This window comes from Microtus ochrogaster, chromosome 6 (genome assembly GCF_000317375.1).
Source record: "Microtus ochrogaster isolate Prairie Vole_2 chromosome 6, MicOch1.0, whole genome shotgun sequence".
Lineage (NCBI taxonomy): Eukaryota > Metazoa > Chordata > Mammalia > Rodentia > Cricetidae > Microtus > Microtus ochrogaster.
In genome coordinates, this window is record NC_022013.1 from 84286168 (window position 1) to 84294128 (window position 7961).

The window sequence follows — 7961 nt, forward strand, 5'->3', positions numbered from 1 at the left end:
GAGAGAGAGAGAGAGAGAGAGAGAGAGAGAGAGAGAGAGAGAGAGAGAGAGAGACTACTTTTTAGAAACTCCTGAGAAGACTGACTGCTAAACTCCTAACTACTATTGTATTTTTTTTCTACTTCCTTCCTTGGTGCAAAGTTTTGTTTCACGTGTGCATAGAGTCTTTTTTGTTTGGTCCACGAACCATAGAATGGCTCTGTCTTCTCAATGGACCCCCTCTCTCTTATCATCGTCTTGTTTGTCACGTAGTGATGACCCGTAATGGGGATCCGAGGGAGAATTACATGCAGACCTGAGGCATCCTCCCTCTGTGGCTGCCTTCTTTTCAGCCCTGCCTCTCCTATTGTCCAGACACTCTGGCAGCCTCCAGCTACATCTGTGGAACATCTGTGGAACCTAGGCCAACATGGCTGTGACCAGCACTAGCTCCTGCACCCACAAGCTGACCCAGACAGTCTGCTCCCTGGGGAGAGCTGTAAAAAAAAGACCCTGAAAAATTCAATTCCCTTCCTCTGGAGCCAGATACTTTCCTGTTTCTGCCTATTTTGGGTTGCTATATGCTGTTTGAAATTTTATGTTTTTGACATATTTTGTCCCAAGTTGATCACTCTTGTCTGTGGGAGGAGCTGGCTGACATAAACTACCCTGCTATTGTTGAAACTGTAAAACCCCTTAGTTATAGTAAGAGTTTTATCTAGACTTAAAACTATTAAAATGGAACTAGCTTCCTTGGAAAATGGGGAAGAAAGAACGAAAGCCAATGGCTTATGACACAGTTGCGTCAACCCCTTGTAAGTCTGACAGTTGCTGGACATTGGCAGAGGTGGGGGAGAGATGGAATTCTTTCAGCATGGAAGTGATAAGCACTCCCGGGGTCTATAGATTTGTGCCCAGATATGATTGCGTTGGTTATGCCACTCTTGGTATGTCCTGTAGAGAAGCTTTGCAACCTAAATTCCCCTCACTGTGTGAGGCAACAGACGACACTCATTAGCCACCTGCTGTATTCCCTTGAGCTGCAGACTAGACCTTTAATAAGGGAAGGCAGAGCCTGGAGCCATGGTGATGTCACAGATCTTCCCTTACTGCCTATGTATCTTGATTATTTGCATCCTTCACACTGGCAAGGGCTCAGTTTTGTCCAGTTTCCTTTCTGTTCCCCGGTGTTCTAGTTTCCTTTCTGTTGTTTTGATCAAACACCCTTGTTAACTGGGGGTTTCTGTCCTGTCCAGTTCCACAGTTGTTCAGTCCCACAGGAACACACAAGAAGCCTACATTAATTATAAACTAGTTGGCCTATTGGCTCAGGCTTCTTATTAACTAATTCTTACATCTTAAATTAGTCCATTATTCTTGTCTGTGTTAGCCACGTGGCTTGGTACCTTTGTCAGCCAGGGATTCTCATCTTGCTTCCTCTGCAGCAGGGTGACAACAGCAGACTGAATCTTTCCCTCTTCCCAGAATTCTCCTGTTCTCATCATCCCACCTCTACTTCCTGCCTGGCTGCTGGCCAGTCGGCATTTTATCGAACAAATACAGGAAACAAATCTTTACAGGGTAAAAGCATTGCCCCACAGCACACCCTGAAGAAAAGCAACTTAGAGAAAGAAAGGGCTCATTTGCCATGGTCCATCACTGAGGAAAGTCATGGCTGAAACTGAGGGAGTAACTTGAAGCAGGAGCTATGGATGCTGCATCCATGTGGTGGGCCGCTGCAGTCTGACTGCACCGTGGTTAGGAGTTGGGACTTTCATCCTTGGCCCATCCAGAGAAGGGGAGGAGCTGGAGATGGGGTTAACCAATGAGGCCTATGGGATGAAGCCTTCATGAAAACCCAGTCGACCTTCAGAAAGCCCTGACTAGTGGCTAGATAGGACACATCTTAGTGTGTGAGAAACCACTGAATCCTTGGCACTAGGAGAAAAAAAAATCCTTAACCTTCACAATCCAGAGAGTTTCCAGGCTGGTAAAAGCATTCATGTGTTAGGAACAGGGTACAGGGCAGAGACCCTTGGGCCCAGGACCGTGGCAGGCCTAGCCCTCTGCCCACCCTCACCTGCATGTTACTCTCTACCCCTTGTTGTCCCCTTTGTATTAAGTCAAGAAGCAATGTAGAGTCCCCTCTGTATCCCACAAACTGTTTCTCACCGGTTTTCAAACCTAAGAGACAAGGAGAACCCCCCAATTTGTACTCAAGGTGAAAATATTAGAGATTTGAAATTGTCTCTGAAAGAGGGGGTAGATCTCAGGGGACCAAGCCCTAAATTTGTGGAATCTGCACTAACTCCGGGGAGTAGTGTTAGAATTGAACCCAAGTGTAGAACATCACAGTTGTTGGTGTCTAGATGGTCAGATAATTGGTTGTTAGTGTCAAAGTGTTCTGAGTAGAAGTGAGGCCTCCTGAGAGAAAGTTTGGTCACTGAGGACACTCTTAAGGGAGACGCTGGAATACCCACCCCTTCCTCTCTTTCTGCTGTCAGGCCACCACGAGTGAGTGGCACAGGTTTCCTCTGTCACATGTCTTGGCCACCATGTTCTGTCTCACTACAGGCTCAAGGACAAATTACTATGGGTTCAGATTTCTGAAATTATGAACCTAAATAAAACTGTTCTCTTTTGCGGCTAATCATCACAGGCCTTTTCTCACAGCCCCTGAAAGCTGGTTAGCACACGCAGAAAGTATGGAGAGCCATAAACCACACAAGCAAAAAGTGTCCGTGCTATTCTCAGCTTGTTTAGGAAAGCAAGCCATTTGTCGATCCAGATAATTTGAGAACTGCTGGTTTAAGTGATTGAAATGACAAGAGCAGACTCCTTAAAAGAATACAGCCATCTTCCACAGAGAAATAAAACCATCCAGTTGTGTGGGGAAAATGATGGGAATGCAGCTGGGCGGTGGTGGCGCATGCCTTTAATCCCAGCATTCAGGAGGCAGAGGCAAGTGGATCTCTGGGAGTTCGAGGCCAGCCTGGTCTACAAGAGCTAGTTCCAGGACAGGCTCCAAAGCTACAAAGAAACCCTGTCTTGAAAAACCAAAAAAAAAAAAAAAGAGTTACTGGCAAAGCCCTATGGACTTAGACAAGTTTCTCTAAAATTGAATTAATTTTATCTGTCTACCATCTATTTATGTGTACATTTAATATACAAATATGCATACACATGCCCACATACATACATGTGTATCTACATGTACACATGCATGTACACACATATAATTATAGGCAGAAATTAGTAACGGACTATAGAATCAGAGGTTGGGAAATCCTACAATGGTTGTCTGCAGGCTGGAAAGCCAGGGAAACCAGCAGTTGCTTAGACTGAAAAAGCTTAGAACAGTGGTTCTCAACCTGTGGGTCTTGACCCCTTTGGGGTCACATATCAGATACCCTGCATAACAGATATTTACATTACAATTCGTAACAGTAGCAAAATTACAGTTATGATGTAGCAACGAAAACAATTTTATGACTGGGGGTCACCACAGCATGAGGAAAGGGTCACAGCATGAAGAAGGCTGAAAACCACTGCCTTAGAAGGGAGGACCAATGATGTAGTCTCCGTCCCCGGACTGGAAAGACCGTGATGAGCAGCTAGTGCAAGTCCGCCTTCAAAGACTGAAGAGCTGGATTTCCCAGGCGCCGCAACAGAAACCATAGCTGTTCCAGGAGCAGGGAGTACGCATACGGATACGGATGAGCCTGCCCCCTTCTTTGCCTCTTCTCCTTTCAGGGCCCTGTCCTATTGCACAGTGATGTCCTCCTTCAGGGCAGTTCTTTTCCATTCAGTTTGCTGGTCCACACGTCAATCATTTCCTGGAATACCATAGAAGACACATCTCAGAAGTAGGCTTTGCAGATTTCCTAGCTACCACTCACAGCAGTGATGTGGATAACCAGGATTAGCTACCATACCCTAGCAAGGAAAGACTCGCTTTGGGGTATCTGCCTTCGTGACTGATGATACCTAGGGTTACGTGACTAATGTCTATCTCAGGCTGGGGTTCCTGGTAGTGTGGCTCTCTTCTCTGGAGCCTGCCTATTCGGTCTATTCTGACAGAATGTGGTTCTGTGTAAATTAAAAGGAAGGACTTTAGGTAATGCAACATCCACTATACCTAAGATCCATTTACTCGCCTCTTCTTTGATGTCTCATGAATGTCCTCAGACATTCCTTCCAAATCCCTATTGAATAAAATTCTCAAGGAGAGGCTGAGGCTAGAGGGTCAAGAGTTCAAGACCCGCCTTGGCAACATAATGAGACCCCTACAGAAGTCTCAAAAAGAAAATTACCCAAAAGGGGTACTAGAAAAAAACATAGAACAAAAAGATGAACACATGCCTTTCTTCTACTTTTTTTCTTTCTTTTTTTGTATTTTACATTTTTCTACAAAGCTTAAACAGTTTAAAAAGAAAACAAGTACTTAATTTTTAAAATAGCTGCCACCAAAAAAATAAATATGTAGCTAAACTGTAGAGCAATTTCTAATTGATCTTAATAATAAAAACCCAAAGTCAGCTTTTAGGTGATAAAAGCTGAAAGATCAGAGAAACAGAGCAGCCAGTCACTAGTTCTCACCTCTACGAAATCCTCAGACCAAATGGGGTATCCTGTCTCTACAAGTCCTCAGAATGAATGTCTTGAGCTTCTGTCTCCTCCCCCTTTCTATTCCTCTCTCCGCCAAGCCATATCCCTTCCTGTCTCCACCCCCTTAGTGCTGGGTTAAAGGTGACTCCCAAGTACTGGGATTAAAAGTGTGGCCCACTTCCACCTGGCTCTGTTTCTCTTTGAGACTGGATCAATCTTGTGTAGTCCAGGGTGGCCTTGAACTCACAGAAATCCATCTACCTCTGCCTCTTGTGTGCTGGGATTAAAGGTGTGTGCCACCACTGCCTGGTCTCTATGGCTAACTAGTGGCTTAGCTCTGCACTCTGATCTTCAGACAAGCTTTGTTATAGCACAAACCAAATATCTCCACACTAAACATTTTATAAAAGTCCAACAAAGAAAGCACTGTCCAGAACCATAAGATACTAAATTTTAACTGTGTGGTAGGTCCATCTCAGCCAGCAGTCCTGAAGCTGTCATGGATGTTGAACCATCTGGGCCATTGCTTCATGGGGTCTTATTTGATCAAACCATATTTGCTCGCAAGGAATCCGCAGCTTTCTATCCTCTGTGGAAACAAAAGCAGAATCTCTTTTCCAAAACAACAAATTTTGAGTCAAGAGACCTTTAAAATATATATTTTGGTTTAGTTTAGCAGCCTGTACAATGAAATATCTCTCTGTAATTAGCTCATTCACAGTCAAAAAATTCAAAGAAAACACAACAATATACATAATTCAGACTCTCTGTATTTTCCATCTTTACATGGCTTATTTTTCTTTACTCCTTTGATCTATGACTGTCTATACTCTGTCTCTTTAAAGACTTTGTTCTACTTGGGTTTTTTTTTTTTTTTTTTTTTTTTTTTGAGACAGGGTTTCTCTGTGGTTTTGGAGCCTGTCCTGGAACTAGCTCTTGTAGACCAGGCTGGTCTCGAACTCACAGAGATCCGCCTGCCTCTGCCTCCCGAGTGCTGGGATTAAAGGCGTGTGCCACCACCGCCCGGCTTCTACTTGTTTTTATAACTGTCTATATTCTTTTTCCTCTCTTTCCCAAGCCTACATACATTTATCCAACACTGTGACCCATTCAGAGGTCTTTTTCATCTGAATCTGTCTTTATTGTGTATCTGTAATCATTTCTGACCAGGAGTGCTTTTTTTTTCTAGATGCTAAGCAGGCGTAGCTAGGACTAAGGCTGCTTTGCCTTTTGGCCCTGCCCAGTCCAACATGGCAGAGCCAGCTCTGTGAGCCATGCTCTGTATCCCAGCTCCAGGGACACAGGGGGTCTATGTTGCCATTAAGCAACTTGGAGCACTCTGCTCACAAACCCCATTTAAATGCAGGACCTCCTGAAAGAGCCAGAGTTCACGCTACCAGCACAAACCAGGAAGCTACAGGGTTTTTTTTTGTTTGTTTGTTTGTTTTTTGTTTTTTCAAGACAGGGTTTCTCGGTGGCTTTGGAGCCTGTCCCGGACCTAGCTCTTGTAGACCAGGCTGGCCTAGAACTCACAGAGATCTGCCTGCCTCTGGCTCCCAAGTTCTGGGATTAAAGGCGTTTGCTATCACCGCCCGGCTGGAAGCCACAGTTTTTAAAAGCAGCTGCACAGGTTTCTTTTTTTCTGCTAATGCTGAGTCAGGAAGCCTTCTCTTAGAGGAGGTGTGCCTCTGCTTGCTGCCAGCAAACAGAACCTATCTGGAAAAAAAAAATGTGGCCACCAAGAAGCTGCATTTGGCTCCCATTTTTGTAGGTCTAGAAGCCCTGGTTTTTTTCTTAAGCATTTTTTTAGATCTTATATGGATTCATGCTCCAGACAGTGGGCACCATTTTGTAGGCAGAGATTGCTTGTTCATATCCCAGCTGCCCAGACCTGAAATAATCACACAGAAACTATATTAATTAAAACATTGCTTGGCCTGTTAGCTTAGGCTTCTTATTAACTAACTCTTACATATTAAATTAACTCACTTCCTATTATTTTGTATTTTACCACAAGGCTCATGGCTACTGGTAAGGTTCCAGGGCATCTGTATCCTTCAGCAGCTGTATGATGTCTCCCTGACTCTGCCTTCTTTTCTTCTCTATCTCTGCTTGGAATTCCTGCCCTGTCATAGGCCTAAGTAGCTTCTTTATTCATTAACCAATAAAAGCAACACATATACAGGACTTTCCACACCATCACAGATGAGATTAATGTCCCTGTAAAAGAAGAGGTAGATTTCAGACCTAGGTTCTCTGATTCTATGCTGTCTGCCAGGTAGACATCATAGGGGGCGGCACCATAAAAGGTGCTACCTATAAACCAGAACACAAGCCCTCTCCAGACAGTAAGCCTGCTCAGGTCTTAATCTTAGGCTTCCCAGCCTCCAGAACAGGGAAAAAACTAATTTCTATTGTTATAAGTTAACCTGTCTCTGGTGGTTCATTATAACAGCCTAGACAGTCTGAGACAGTGGCCCTTATGTGTCAACTCTAAGTCCTGTTCAATGCAGCATCCACTAGCAAAGCATAGCTGGGCTCTTTCAAGTGTGGTGAGCATGCTGGAGGTCCGGAACTTCTGGTCACAGCTTCCAGATGGCACTGTTGCTGTCATTGATAAGGGCCACCTGTGCTGGGTGGAGCAGAAGGATGATGGGAAGGGTGGGAGGGGCAGGAGACTGGAGAGTGCTACAGTCTATCATTTCAATGCCAAACAGAACACAATGAAACACTAACCTCAAGTAGAGAAGGAAGGCAGAGGAAGGAAAACAGCTACAATTTGTTTAGTGCCTGCGCCATCCCCGACCCTTATTCCTCTGTAATCTGTTCTCTGTTCCTCAGAAGGCTATCACACTGTTCTTACACAGATGAGGCCCATTTCTGGGTTAGGAACTGCAGCAGACAGGTAGAAGACAGAGATTTCAGATCTAGGTTTCACGATTTGATGCTGTCTGCCAGGCAAAACTAGCTTTCTCAGTCCTGTTAAAAAAAAATATTCAATACACTGAGCTTAGGCCATGGAGACAGAAATCGGTTGGTGGCTGGCAGGTCAGGGGGAGGGGCTGGAGAGAAGCGTCTCAGTGTATACAACTGCCTTTTATTTTTTGAGTGATGGACTGTTTTTGCAACCATGCAAGCCAGCTCTCCACAAACCAAATTCACCAAATACCTTGGATTAAAATGAATACTTTTTCTGTTTTTTTTAAAAACTATTTTATTTATTACATATACAATATTCTGTCTGTGTTGTGTGTATGTCTGCAGGCCAGAAGAGGGCACCAGACCTCATTACAAATGGTTGTGAGCCACCATGTGGTTGCCGGGAATTGAACTCAGAACTTTTGGAAGAGCAGGCAATGCTCTTAACCACTGAG

At 44.3% G+C, this 7961-nt stretch overlaps 1 long non-coding RNA gene across 1 annotated transcript in view; it reads right to left on the reverse strand.

Moving 5' to 3' along the window:
• Positions 1 to 5102: 5102 nt before the first annotated feature.
• LOC113456207 overlaps positions 5103 to 7961 on the reverse strand; it is a 3798-nt gene continuing 939 nt past the window's right edge. The window contains exons 2-3 of the long non-coding RNA XR_003377066.1: positions 7324 to 7566; positions 5103 to 5176 (exon numbers count right to left, since the gene is read on the reverse strand). This is a non-coding gene — a long non-coding RNA (uncharacterized LOC113456207). The remainder of the gene's footprint in view (positions 5177 to 7323; positions 7567 to 7961) is intronic.